The following is a 15170-nucleotide window of genomic DNA, read 5'->3' on the forward strand; positions in this document are numbered from 1 at the left end:
GAAACAGGAGAACCTGAAACAGATTCTATCGGAAGCTTTTGACCGCTTGATGGGAAGACCAGGGACCAACCTTGACCTGCAAATCAACAAAGCTTACCGCGTTAACTCCTGGCTGGCAAAGCAGAAGCAGCTTCCTCGAGACATCGTTATATATTTTACTACAAGAGAGCTTAGAAATATGGTACTGCAAGCGTCTTATAACACTAAGCTTCAAATTGGCGGTCAAGACCTGATTGTTTTGAAAGAGATACCACCTCAAATGTTAAGAGCCAGGAGAGACTATGCTTTTTTGGTCGGAGAACTCAGAAATCGTCAGATACAGTATAGATGGGATGCACCATTTGGCATCATATTTACATTTGATAAGCAAAGGTACCGCCTCAACTCTGTATGGAAAGCCCGAGATTTTTATTATAATATATTGAAGGTCGGATACCCTGCACCATCTGGACCTAGAGAAAGACCACAAGAAGGACAGGATAGACAGCAAACTACACAACCACCAGACAAGGAACAAAAACCTAGCCATATGACTACTAGCCGTATGGAGAAACAAGCTAAAAAGCAACAGCATCAACAATCATCGGCCATCGATCAAGGAACTACAATAACAAATCTGGAAGCAGTGGGAGGAGCTAGATCTAAGGTTAAATAGGCCATGCAGGAAGCTCTAAAAATGCTTCAACCAACCAAAGATGACAACTAAGATTTTAACATGGAATGTCAACGGACTGAATTCTCCACAGAAGAGGAAGAAAATATTTCATTATCTCAAACAGTTTAAGAACAATGTAATTTGTTTGCAAGAAATTCATATCAAGTCAACTGATCAAAAATATTTGATCAACTCAAAACTTGGTCAACATTTTGTAGCTTCCGCTATGGAAAAGAAGAATGGTATAGTTGTATACTTAAGAAAAGATATGAAAGCTGTATACTATTGGGTGACTGGAATGGAGTGATAGATACTAAGAGAGATAAGAAGATTTCCCGCCTCAATACTAAGATGCGAGCAAAGTTACCCAAACCTTTCTTTGACATTATGGATGACTTTGAATTGAGAGATATTTGGCGAGAAAGAAATGCAGAGGAATATGACTTCCTATGAATCCCTTTCAAGGATTGATTTTATTCTAACCACTAATGATTTGCTTTCTAGGGTCAAGAAGACAAAGATTGCGACTAGGGTCCTTTCGGACCATAACCCAGTTTGGATGGAGTTGGGAAGGGTAGTGCAGGCAAGAAGGTCTTGGAGATTGAATGAAAACTTATTTAGATATGAAAAGTATATTAATGATTGTAAAAAATTACTATCTGAATATTTTGTTTCAAATATGAAGAAGGGTACATCTATGGAATTCGTATGGGATGCAAGCAAAGCATATATGAGAGGAGTCTTGATGAATATAAATAAAACACATAGAAATAAGCAAGGGTTAAAACGAACAGAACTAGAAGAGGAAATTAAGAGAAAAGAGCTGGAGTTAACAATGAACCCAGACGATACAAAGGTTAAGGAAGGGAGGTGTGGTTTTCTCGATGCTACATATTATCATATATGGTGGACCTGCCAAAAGGTTAAGCAGAAATGATTTAAACTGTTAAAAGTTAGTTCAGTAAGAAGAAGCTAAGGTCAATGTAGAATGTCATTAATTTCTTTATCTCTTTTTTCTCAATAGATTTTAGACTGTGTTAGTTAAAAATCCATACCGTGTACGGGTTCTGGGAAGTCGGGGGGGGGAGGAGGAGGGGGGTTGGGGGGGTGGAGGGAGGGAGGGGCACACACACAAAAAAAAATTGTACTTCAACGTCTTAATGATTGACAAATGACGAAATAGTTGTGTGTGTTTTTTTTTAAAGAAATAAAATAAATATTTGTCATAAAAAAAAATACAAAAAGAAGACATAAAAAAAGAAAAGAACCCCCCCTCCAAAAAAGGGGGGGTGCTTCAAGCCACAAGTGGGGAAAAAAAGGTGTAAGTAGTCAAAAGGTCAAAAAGAATGATCAAAAAAGAAAAAATCAATGTCAATATCTCCCCAACAAAATGGTATGAAAATAGTGTTGAAAGGAGAAAGGATGCCACCAAGCTAAAACAAATAGTCTTTTCAGACTCTTCCCCCCACCCCCTAAGATAAAAGTCTTTCCAAGGTCATTCTCAGCTCCATCACAGCTCTGTTGTTTGGTCTAACAGAAGTCCAGATAAGGAAACAGTAACCCCTGTGTAAATAACGCTTTCAAATGAATTACAGGGGAAATTTTGGTAACAATAATTCAAGTCCGCTAGATGGCAGTGTTAGCTTGTAGCTTGTAGCTTGCATTAGCTTTGTTAAAACTTCCGTAGCGATTGCTAATTACTAATTGTTAAAATACAACCAAGAAGCTAAAAGAAAACAAAAAACAGATCTTCAAAGCACTTTAGGTTTAAATTCAATGTCCCCACAAGGTTCAAAGTTAAAAATATCGACAGCAAAAAGAGGAGCACAAAAAGCTGATTTAAATTACAAGAAAGTCCAGCCCGGTTTCCAAAGATAAAAAAAAGGAACAGAAAAATAATCTTTCAATCGGCAACATTTATTCTCGCTGCTTTTCTCACTAGTCAGCCTTATTTTAAACTAAGTTTCCAAATTTAGAGTGTTCTCTTTCCAACAAGAAAAAAAGATTTAAAACTCACACCAAACGACATGTTCTTATCCACTCTCTCTAGGCTATCCGCAGTTTCAACAGCCTTGTGGCTGGTCCGGAAATCACTGGCAAAGAGGGGTTTCTGGGTCCCCAGAGACCTTGTGAATGTCTCTGGGACCACTGGATTTCCCTCTACCTTTCACTGTCTCTTCGGGACAGCTTAGATCCAAAAAAGGACAGTCCAAATGACCTGGTTAGATGGTCCCTTTCAGGAGCTGCCTGAAAGTCCGTCTTCTCACTGCTAAGCCCCGCCTTCTTCCATGAGGGGAGCCTTCTATACCACGGACCTGGCGTTAAGCGACACCAGCCGGAGACCAGGGTCCTGTAATCCTGAGCACCCAGGGGTGTGAGAAGGGTGATGAGGGTCGGAACGCGCGATCGCTCTTAAACAGCGGACCCGCGTCCCCTGAACATAATTTGGCCCTCGGCCCCCACCATATCTGCCTCTCCCACAAACAGTAGAGATGGTGAACCCCCCAATGGAATGGCTTAATGTCTCCCCCGGAATCCCAATCCTTCCCAGCACTCCCGGCCCACGCCCATTAGTTAGCTCTGGCCTGTGCTTTGGCAGACTCCCCCCCCAAGCCTGTCTGAGCAATCCGTATCACACACACACCCCACCTTCCCCTTAAAATTTGATTTAAAAACCCCTGTAAAAAACTCCTAAGAAGTTTCTTCTTCGCATGCCACCTCTCAGGATCCCAAAATCCGTCATTAAGGAAGCGTCTTGATAGGCAAGAAGGCCATCCCCAGGAAAGGGGGAGTTCCCGAAGGGAATAAAGTTCTGCCGCAGTATAGCATAGAGGAGAGTGTAGCATCAACCAAATGGGATGACATCACGGGGAGATGGAACGAGATGACATGTCCACGGGGGGGGGGGAGCCGACAGTGTTCAAGGGGGGTAGCGGGAAGCTGCTGCTGGGCACACCCACGCCGGCTGCAGAGATCCCAAGCTGGGCGTCCCGCCGCCGCCACTGACCGCACCCACATGTCAGGCCTGCATTTATATTCCTTTTAGAATTTTGGCCTGCCACACTTTCTCTTATTTCATTATGCTGTTTCTTTAAGTATAGTCAATGGGAGGGGGGATTAGAAGGAGTAGGATTTTGGAATGTTTTGTTTTTCATTCTTTGCTAGAAGTCAAGGTCATCCTTTGTCTCCGCACTTTCACACCTGACCAGAAGAAGCTGGGCATGGACGCCAGTGTGGAAGAAGAAGATTGGACCATGTGATGGATTGTGGGTGTGGGGACAAGATCATGAACTTTTAACTGGGTGGAATTCTGATGTCAGTTCCAGTATTGGGATTAACACAGATGTGCCTAAGATGTCTGTCTTATTAAATTGGAACAAAAAGGATCGTTTTGCCTTGGACTCTGATTTAATTCTGCATGATACTTGGAACGCTGACATTATCCCAATACTCCCTTCAAAATAAATCACCAGCACCCCTCCCTCGCGGGGGGGCTGGTAAGGTTTGCTGTTTCTCCAATGCTGAACCACACCGGTCAGCGTAAAACATCAGTGAACAATTAGGAGAAAGCCTTTTGAGATAAGAAGCTGAGATGAGTCATTCCTCTGCAAATATCTGCAAAGGCAAAAGCAGTTTCGCTTTTAAAAATCATTGCCAATGGCAAGAAGCCCAGCCTGTGGGGGATGAAAAGAAGAGAAATAAACGTGGTCAGCTCTGATGGAGATCCCGGACCATTTCGGACAACTAAATGTGAGTGCATTCTACCCCTCCTTCCCCCCAGCCAAGGCTTGGGAAAAACCCTGGAGTGGAGATTTTGACTCCTTCCAAATGAGCCAATGCCCTGCAACTGAGTTGAAGACAGAATCCCTAGAAAAATGGGATTTTCAACCCAGCCAGCAAGAAGGGATTTGGCAAACATCCTCCACTTACCAGCCACCACTAAATTGGATTTTCTTCCCAGAGTGTGGATGGTTAAGATGCCAGTGGGCACCTCCAGGACCATAAACATGGGATAGTCCCCCAAGCCAGCAGAGAGGCCCTTGGCAAATAAAACCCCCTAACCAGTCATCATTGGGTGAACTGCAACCTGTGAATCAGGCACCCTCGGGTTGGGTCTTAATCCTAGGTCATGGATGGAAGGGATTCCAATTGGTACCTGCCCTTCCTCAGCAGATGGCACCATGGCAGACAACTGGGCAGTGGCCAACCGAGGGATTGACCTCCCCACCGGTTCCAGTCTCCCCTGCAACACCCCAAAAGGTTCTTGCCCAACCTTCCTACAGAGAAAGGTTCTCAACAACGGAAGAAGGAATTACCAAGGGGTTAGCTACAGAATGGATGGTGGAAAAATGTGATGAGGTGGTTCCTAAGTTTAGAGATGTAACTAGGTCCCTTTCCTCGTGTGGCCCAACAAAATGCCACCTTTGCTGTCAACTTGGCCACAAAGCACCAGAGTGCTTGGCTCCAGCCCCATTGCCACAAATGTGCACACCAACTGCCACGGCGGAAAAGAGAAGGCCCCAGATGCCACCACAAAAGAGTCATATGGCCCAACAACCTCTAGAAGAGGATCCCCAAATTAAGGTGACAAAGAGTCCTACCAAGGGGGAGGTCTCGGAGGAGGAAAAGGGTCAACAACCTCTAGAAGAGGATCCCCAACTTAAGGTGACGAAAAGTCCTACCAAAGGGGAGGCCTCGGAGGAGGGAAAAAGCAAACACGCTCTGGAAGAGGATCCCCAACTTAAGGTGACAAAGAGTCCTACCAAGGGGGATGCCTCGGAGGAGGAAATTGCTGAAGATGACCCAATGGTGAATGCACCCATCCGCCCCTTCGCCTTCCAAGTCAACCTCCAAGTGCCTAAGATGGGGTTGGAGGGGGAAGTTGAAGAAGTTGTGAGCACCAGTTGCGCTTGATGCTTAATCAGCACGTCGATTGTCAAGCAACTAGGCATAAGCACAAGACCTCTAGCCTGTCCCATTCGGGGTGAACAGGTAGATGGAACGCTAATTGGAGCGGCCCAACCCATGCTAGTAACTGAACTGGTGAAATTACAAGTGGGCCACCACTGCGAGCTTCTCAGATTCATTGTTGCTCCAGAGATGCCGGAGAAAATAATCTTGGGGCTTGCATGGCTTGACAAGTGGAAACCTATGATAAAGTGGGAAGACGGTGGTAGGAAATTGACGATTGTGGATGAGCCAATACCACCAATGGAGGAAAAGGACCAGCCAGGGATGATTGAATCCAAGAGCCCAGAACCTACAGCAGAGACAAAAACCCCAGCTGTCCAACAAGAACCCAAAAACTTGTTGGGGGATGTTTTGTCGAGAAGACCACAGCATGATAGTAATGGAAGCCAGGATAAGCTAATGACAGCTATGAAATTGGCGCTCCCAACAGACCAGTCTGGACTGCTACAACGAGTGGCCAGCCCTAACAGACCATGGGAAGAGGTCGCAATGGGTTTCATCGTGCAACTCCCAGACAGCAGTGGAAACAGAGTAATCTGGACAATTATGGACTTGGTTTCTAAGCAGGTGCACTTCATCGCTTGCTCAGAGTTGCCGTCCGCAAAGGAATTAGCAAAAATGTTTGTGAAAAACATTTATCGCCTGCATGGATTGCCCAAGAGGATCATCGCAATTTGGGAGTCCTCCTGGACCCACAGCTGACTCTAGAACACCATCTGTCGGCTGTGACCAGGGGGACCTTTGCCCAGGTCCGCCTGGTGCACCAATTGCGACCCTACCTGGATCGGGAGGCCCTTCAGACAGTCACTCATGCCCTTGTGACCTCAAGACTGGATTATTGTAATGCGCTCTACATGGGGCTGCCCTTGAAGAGTGTTCGAAGACTCCAATTAGTCCAGAATGCAGCCGCGCGAGCGATTGTGGGTGCACCAAGGTACACCCACGTTACACCTATCCTCCGCGAGCTGCACTGGCTACCCATTAGTCTCCGAATCCGCTTCAAGGTGCTGGTCGCTACCTATAAAGCCCTACATGGCATCGGACCTGGGTACCTGAGAGACCGCCTCCTGCCGATTACCTCTCTCAGACCAATTAGATCGCACAGGTTAGGTCTCCTCCGGATTCCATCTGCCAGCCAATGTCGGCTGGCGACTCCCCGGGGGAGAGCCTTCTCTGTTGCAGCTCCGGCCCTCTGGAATGAGCTCCCTGTTGAGATCCGGACCCTTACTACCCTCCCGGCCTTCCGCAAAGCCACCAAGTCCTGGCTGTTCCAGCAGCCTGGGGGGAGCTGAGAAGCATCTACCTCCACGGAAATTGAGAATGTTGGTTTTGTTTTTAATATGTTGTCTTTGTCTCGTTTCCCCCCTTTCCCTTGTCTTTTGTGAGCCGCCCAGAGTCCTCCGGGAGTGGGCGGCATACAAGACAAATAAATAAATAAATAAATAAATAAATAAATAAATAAATAAATAAATAAATAAATTTCAGACCGCGGAGTGCAGTTCACAGCCAAGCTCTGGAGCCAGGTCCTGAGATCCATGGGGTCCACACAAGAACTGAGTTCAGAGGTTCATCCCAGCATGAACTGTGCAGTAGAGAGAGCCAATGCATTGGTGGAACAATACATCTGGTGTTTTGTGGACTATCAGCAAGACAACTGGTCAGACTTGCTACCTTTCGCCGAAGTGGCGTACAACAATGCAAGTAACAGCAGCACTGGATTTACTCCTTTCAAGATTACCAGTGGCATGGAATTTGTTCCCATGCCTGAGCTACCTAAAGAACCTCCCTCCTCCATGTCTTTGAATGAATGGATGGACATACTAAAGAAGGGTTGGGAGAATACAAAGAAGGCTCTAGCAGATGCAGCAGAAGCCTACCAGAAGCAAGCTGAGAAACACCGCTCACTCCAAAACCCCTTCCTTGTGGGGGACAAAGTTTTTGTGTCTACCAAATACTTAAGATTAGGAATGCCTAGCAAGGAATTTGGTCCAAAATTTCTAGGTCCATTCCCGATAGTGAAGATAGTTAGCTCATTTACAGTTCAGCTCAGTCTACCCAGAAGTCTAGGGAAATTTAGCCCGGAATTTCATTGTAGCTTGTTGAAACCAGTAAATGGGCCTAGCATAAGAGCATCCACCCAAACTTTCTCTCCTCCTTTAGAGATAGAAGGGGAAACACCATCTATAGTGATAGGAGGGGAACCACAATCTGAGGTGGAAAAGATTGTAGACTCTAGGTTGAATAGGGGTCGCTTGCAGTATTTAGTGCAATGGAAGGGCTACCCTTTGTCTGACGCCACTTGGGTGAAAAGTTGGAACTTAAAAGTGGAAACGTTAGTAGAACAATTCCACGAAAAGTTTCCCAATAAGCCAAAGGGTCCCCTAGGGGTGGAAATAGGTGGTTAATTTTTTATATGTTAACTTTTATGTTGTTCTCTTTTCAGGAAACTTTTTTCTTCTGAAGAGAGGCCGCCTGTCAGGCCTGCATTTATATTCCTTTTAGAATTTTGGCCTGCCACACTTTCTCTTATTTCATTATGCTGTTTCTTTAAGTATAGTCAATGGGAGGGGGGACTAGAAGGAGTAGGATTTTGGAATGTTTTGTTTTTCATTCTTTGCTAGAAGTCAAGGTCATCCTTTGTCTCCGCACTTTCACACCTGACCGGAAGAAGCTGAGCATGGACGCCAGCGTGGAAGAAGAAGATTGGACCATGTGATGGATTGTGGGTGTGGGGACAAGATCATGAACTTTTAACTGGGTGGAATTCTGATGTCAGTTCCAGTATTGGGATTAACACAAATGTGCCTAAAGTGTCTGTCTTATTAAATTGGAACAAAAAGGATCGTTTTGCCTTGGACTCTGATTTAATTATGCATGATACTTGGAATGCTGACACCACATCGGCAGCCGCTGACGCTCTTCATTCTCCTCTCACCGCCAGCCGCCCCATTTAACTCACGATGTTCCAGCTACGAAGCAGTAAATCGCAGCTCAAGGGTATCCCCGAGGTCCCAGGAAGTTCTCATAGCTAGACCTGGAACCAACGATGGAATAGGGTACCCCTGCAAGCCTCCGAGAAGGACAATCATCTCCCCGAAGCTCTCCTCAAACACGACAGGACACCATCTTGGGCATGCACAGAGAGGGCACACGCAGAGAGTTGATGGGAGCAGACCTATTCCACATCCTGTAACTTGATTCCACCCTGTTCTCCGGGATTTTTGACATCCTCAGATCTTTCTTCAAGAGCAAGGGGGGTTGCTCGGGTATTTTTGCAACATTGGAAACTACTATTCAAGACATTATCACTTAGCAAGCTCTTTGCCAATAACAGCCAAAGCCACAAAAGGCTCATAATTGTCCCTCACACAAAACTTCTCCTAACACAATTCTTTTAGCCTACTGAATCACCACATCAGGGAGAAGGCAGGGGTTATATATAGCTTGAGGAAGGGCAATATCAGCTTTGGGCAATCTATAAAACCAAATCTTATTTGCTAAACATATTACCCACAATCCAAAAACTCCTATTATACTGAAAAGAACCCATTCCCACAGTTCCTCAAACATAAATGTCAACAGAAGATTCACACTCTTCTTTGTCACAGTCAATGATTTTAGCCTCAGCAACTGTCTTCCTCTGGAGGGGCAATTCCTGGGGATGAATATGCAATACAACAAATATGTACATTCACTAAATCGAGAGATAAAGTAGTTACATGGCTTGTCATTTCCTGACAGGTACTCAAACTTTCTAATACATCTCATATCTAATAAATGGAACGTTGTCTTCCTCCTCCAAATCTTCAGCAGTACGTTGTGAAGTCAGCTTCCAGGGTATGACTTCAGTAGGGCTTCTTCTGCCCCATAAGAGCTTCCCGTTGCCGGTAGGGAAGCTTATAGGAGGCGTTTCTTTAAGCATATCACTAGAGGATGGGCTTCATCATGGTCTGCCTCCCAATACTCATCAGCATCTGGCTTAACTTGAGTCCAGTGAATCCAAAACTTGGATTCCAACACTTTTACTTACATGACCACAGTATACGGGCCCTTCCATCTAGGTTTCAAATTCTTCTCTTTTCCAGTGTTTTACCTATACTTTTCTTCCACCTGAATATTATGACTAGGGGTGGTCAGAAATGATGGCTGAGGGACACACAGTATTGCTGGATTTCTTGTATTTGCTTATTCAGTTCTCTCACCATTTGGTTCACCCATGAGGCCCCTATTTGACCTAGGTGCCCTATATGATTTTTCAAGTTAGCACTTATAACTGGGGGTCTCCCAAACATCACTTCAAAAGGAGATAACCCAATTCCCTTTTGCATAGAGCATCACACACACTAAAGTGCCATTGGCAATGCATTCACCCATTTATGACTAGCATTGCCTTATATAGCCCACACTTGGGCATGTCTGTGAAATCAATAACTAATGAATCCATGGGATAATATCCTTTGGGTTGACTTCCAGGAGGGAGTCTAGGTCCTTGCCTTGGGTTTACTTGAGCACACATGCTACACCTTTCACTTGCATGGGCACACAGTGCGTGTAAGCGGTCAATGTAAGATGGAGTTCTTCTCCTTTGGAATATCTGGAGCTCAGTCTCCTTCACATTTCCAATGCTGCATAAGCTGTCATGTCAGGATGGCTCTAATCATCTCGGGTTGCTGACAGCCTTGGTTCTCTGTCAGCTGCTTTTCCCTTTTCTGCTGGATCCAACCATCCAGTTTGGAGAGATTAAGGAGCTATTTAGAGTCCTTTACGTGGGGTACATCTTACAGACCAGAGAGCTAAGGGTAAGGCATCTACCCATTTAAGGTGGGTTTCAAACACATTTTATCTTTTCCTTAACAGTGCAATTCACACATTTGCTTAATTTCTTTCCTGAGGCCGTTAAAAGACCTCTTTCCCCATAATCAGCAGTATTGATATGCAAAGTAAAGAAGGCATAAAGAGTCAGTTCAGAAGTTCACCCTTCATTCATGTTCTCTTTTAATGCACGGATTAAAGCCCATAATTTTGCTATTTGGGTTTGTTAACCATAAATGTTCCTGTCAGCTGCAACTCCATTTAGTAATCAGGAAAGAAACCACTCAACTCCATTTGTTTGAAATTAAGTGTACTTTTACTAATTATAAACGAACAGTAGCAAAGCTAAGCTGAATCTGGTTAATTAGGCGCCAAAGCGAATAATATCATGTATAATTCAATCCCCTCCCCTTGGCACCCCAGTCCATAGTCCAATTATACTGCACCCAACTGTCAGGTGGGAGATAACTTCAAAAGTCATCACCAGGATGGAATGCTGGACAGTTAACCTTGGCAGGAAACTCCCTTCCTCCACATGCGCAGTAAGATGGTCAGGTCAGCGTCTAGAATCTTCCTCCAGCACATCATGATTTCCCTCCCAAATACCATGCCTCCCCTCCCCGTTTCAATGTCAGCCGAAGCAGCAGCAAAGCAGAGGCTGACATCTGGCCCTCCTCCAGAAAAGGGCGGTCAGACCTGCAGAAACGAAAAGAACACAAACAAACAGACAAACAACAATACATTAAAGAGGGAAAGGGGAAGGGAAAAAAAAACAAAAGAAAAGGAAAATTAGGAGATTGTCCAAAATCAGGGCTTGTCAGGATAAGCAGAGTAGAACTTGCGGAGCAGACGAGGCACTCGAACATGGGACCCATCAACCCATTCAGTGTGAGAAGGGGGAAAATGCTTCCAAGCCACCAGGTACTGGACACGGTTTCGCCGTTTACGAGAGTCCAAAATTTCACGGACTTCGAAATGTTGCTCACCCTCAATCAAAAGCGGAGCAGGTGGAGGAGGGAGAGGTGGTCTCAAAGAAGAAGTGCAGACAGGCTTCAGGAGGTTAACATGAAAAACAGGGTAAACCCGGTTGAGATGCTTAGGAAACTGGAGCCGGACAGAAACAGGGTTGATGATCTTGACAATGGGAAATGGGCCAACATATTTGGGCCCCAATTTCTTCGACTTTTGGGGTGTTTGAAGAAATCTAGTGGACAAATAAACCAACTTTGTACTCATAGGGTTTAGTCTGTTTTTTATCAGCCTGTTTCTTATGAGCGCGGTGCGCAGCATGCAGAGTTTGAAGAGCCAAAGGCCAAATGTCTCGAAGGTGATCACTCCACTCGGACAGCGACGACACTTGGGGTTGCTCACGAGGAATCTCAGGAATGGGCACAAAATCCTGGCCAAACACCACACGAAAAGGGGTAAAACCAGTGCTGCTGTGCACAGAATTATTGTAAGCCACGTCAGCATGAGGCAACAAATCCACCCAATCATCCTGTTGGTAGTTGTTGTTGTTGTTGTTGTTATTATTATTATTATTATTATTATTATTTAATTAATTTGTATGCCGCCCACTCTCAAAGAGACTCAGGGCGGCTTACAAGTAAAAAAGGGAAAGGGAAGGACATACAAAAACAAGACAACATTAAAAGATCCACAACATTCACAACTTAGGATGGGGCTGGACAAAATCAACAGCCCCAGGCCTGCCGGAACAGCCAGGTCTAGGTCGCTTTGTGGAAGGCTGGAAGGGTAGTAAGGGTCCGGATCTCCACGGGGAGATCGTTCCATAGGGCCAGAGCAGCAACAGAGAAGGCCCTCCCCCGGGGGGTCGCCAGCCGACATTGACCGGCAGATGGAATCTGGAGGAGGCCTAGTCTGTGTGATCTTATAGGCCTAAGGGAGGTAATTGGCAGGGGGCGGTCTCTCAAGTAGCCAGGTCCGATACCATGTAGGGCTTTAAAAGTAACGACTAGCACTTTGAAGCATGTCCGGAGACCAATGGGAAGCCAGTGCAGATCGCGGAGGATAGGTGTGACATGGGTGTACCTAGGTACACCCACTATTGCTCGCGCAGCTGCGTTCTGGACTAACTGGAGTTGATGAAACAACGTAAATATTGTTCTAGTACAGAATTAGTCCTCTCACAAGCCCCATTAGTCTGAGGGTGGTGGGAGGAGCTTAACCCCTGGGCGGAGCCAATCCGCTTCAGAAACTCTTTCCAGAAGAGGGAGGTGAACTGAACACCCTTGTCCAAAATGATGCAATTGGGCACCCCATGCAAGCGGTAAATATGGGAGATGAACATCTTAGCGAGAGATTTAGCAGAGGGAATCTTGGAGCAAGGGATGAAATGGACCTGTTTGGAGAACAAGTCGGTAACAACCCAGATAACAGTGTGTCCCTGACTCTCAGGAAGTTCGACAATGAAATCCATGGAGATCTCCTTCCATGGCGCCACTGGGCGAGCCACTGCCTGGAGTAACCCCTGGGGCTTACCCGGAGGGCGTTTAGCAGCAGCACAAACGGGACAACTGGCAACATTTCTCAATGTCTTTTTTCAAAGAGGGCCACCAAAATTGCCGCTTGACGAGGTGGAGAGTCTTGACAAATCCAAAATGCCCTGCCATCCGGGAGTCATGAGCCCATTGAAGAACAATGGTTCTAAGGGACGCAGGAACGTATAACTTCGTCCCAATCCAAGGCAACTCATCTCTCATAGTGCATTCATTCATGTGCTGTCGGAACCAGTGACCTCTACCTTAGAACGTGCTTGACTTCTAGTAACAACAGGAGCAACGAGGCTCGTCGGGGGAATGACAGGCTGGACCACACTGAGCTTAGAACAGTTTTATTGAGGAAGTCTGGATAAAGCATCAGCCATAAAATTTTTCCCACCTGGAATGTATTTCAAGGTAAAATTAAATCTATTGAAATGCTGAGCCCAGCGCATCTGCTTAGGAGAAAGTTTTCTGGGCGTTCTCAAAGCTTCCAAATTTTTATGGTCAGTCCATACCTCAAAAGGGTGTATCCCCAAATCCTCCCCACTCCAGGGGAAGGATACTATGAAATCCACATTTCCTCCCCACTCCAGGGGAAGGATACTATGAAATCCCCAATTCCTCCCCACTCCAGGGGAAGGATACTATGAAATCCATGTTTCCTCCCCACTCCAGGGGAAGGATACTATGAAATCCACATTTCCTTCCCACTCCAGGGGAAGGATACTATGAAATCCCCATTCCCTCCCCACTCCAGGGGAAGGATACTATGAAATCCCCAATTCCTTCCCACTCCAGGGGAAGGATACTATGAAATCCCCAATTCCTTCCCACTCCAGGGGAAGGATACTATGAAATCCCCATTCCCTCCCCACTCCAGGGGTAGGGTACTATGAAATCCCCATCCCTTCCCCACTCCAGGGGAAGGATACTATGAAATCCCCATCCCTTCCCCACTCCAGGGGAAGGATACTATGAAATCCCCAATTCCTTCCCACTCCAGGGGAAGGATACTATGAAATCCCCATTCCCTCCCCACTCCAGGGGAAGGATACTATGAAATCCCCAATTCCTCCCCACTCCAGGGGAAGGATTTTTTGAGAGATTTTAATAAGACTTATAGGCCGCCCTTCTCCCTGAGGGGACTCAGGGCGGCTTACAATCACAAAGGGAAGGGTGTGCAATAACAAGACAAACAATAAGTGACCAATAAGAAAATAGTAAACCACAACATACATTCCACAATCAACATTCGGGCGGGTAAATTGAAAACCTATCCCCAGGCCTGCTGGGAGAGCCAGGTCTTGAGGGCTGTGCGGAAGGTCTGGATGGTGGTGAGGGTACGAATCTCAACGGGGAGATCGTTCCACAGGGTCGGAGCTGCAACAGAAAAGGCTCTCCTCCGTGTAGTCGCCAGTCGGCATTGACTGGCGGATGGAATCCGGAGGAGGCCCAGCCTGTGTGATCTAATCGGTCGGAGGGAGGTAATCGGCAGAAGGCGGTCTCTCAAGTATCCAGATCCACTACCATGGAGTGCTTTAAAGGTGGTCATCAGTACCCTGAAGCGCACCCGGAGACCAACAGGTAGCCAGTGCAGCTCGCGGAGGATGGGTGTAATGTGGGCGAACCGTGGTGCGCCCACTATCACTCGCGCGGCCGCATTCTGGACTAACTGCAGTCGCCGGGTGCTCTTCAAGGGCAACCCCATGTAGAGCCCATTGCAGTATTCCAGCCTAGAGATCACAAGGGCTCGAGTGACTGTTGCGAGAGCCTCCCGGTTCAGGTAGGGCCGTAACTGGCGGACCAGGCGAACCTGGGCAAATGCCCCCCTGGTAACAGCCGACAACTGGTGGTCGAGAGTCAGCTGTGGATCCAGGAGGACTCCTAAGTTACGGACCCTATCTGAAAGGTATAAAATTTGACCCCCCAGCCTGAGTGTTGGAATGTCGGCCAAATTATTGGGAGGGAAGCACAACAGCCACTCGGTCTTGTCCGGGTTGAGTACCAGTTTGTTAGCGCTCATCCAGCTCTTAACGGCCTCAAGACCCTGGTTCATCACGTCCACCGCTTCATTGAGTTGGCACGGGGCGGACAGATACAATTGTGTATCGTCCGCGTATTGGTGGTATTTTATCCCGTGCCTCCGAATGATCTTGCCCAGCGGTTTCATGTATATGTTAAATAGTAGGGGGGATAAGACCGAGCCCTGCAGCACCCCATATGTTAGG

This window comes from Thamnophis elegans, unplaced genomic scaffold, assembly GCF_009769535.1.
Source record: "Thamnophis elegans isolate rThaEle1 unplaced genomic scaffold, rThaEle1.pri scaffold_71_arrow_ctg1, whole genome shotgun sequence".
Classification (NCBI taxonomy): Eukaryota; Metazoa; Chordata; class Lepidosauria; order Squamata; family Colubridae; genus Thamnophis; species Thamnophis elegans.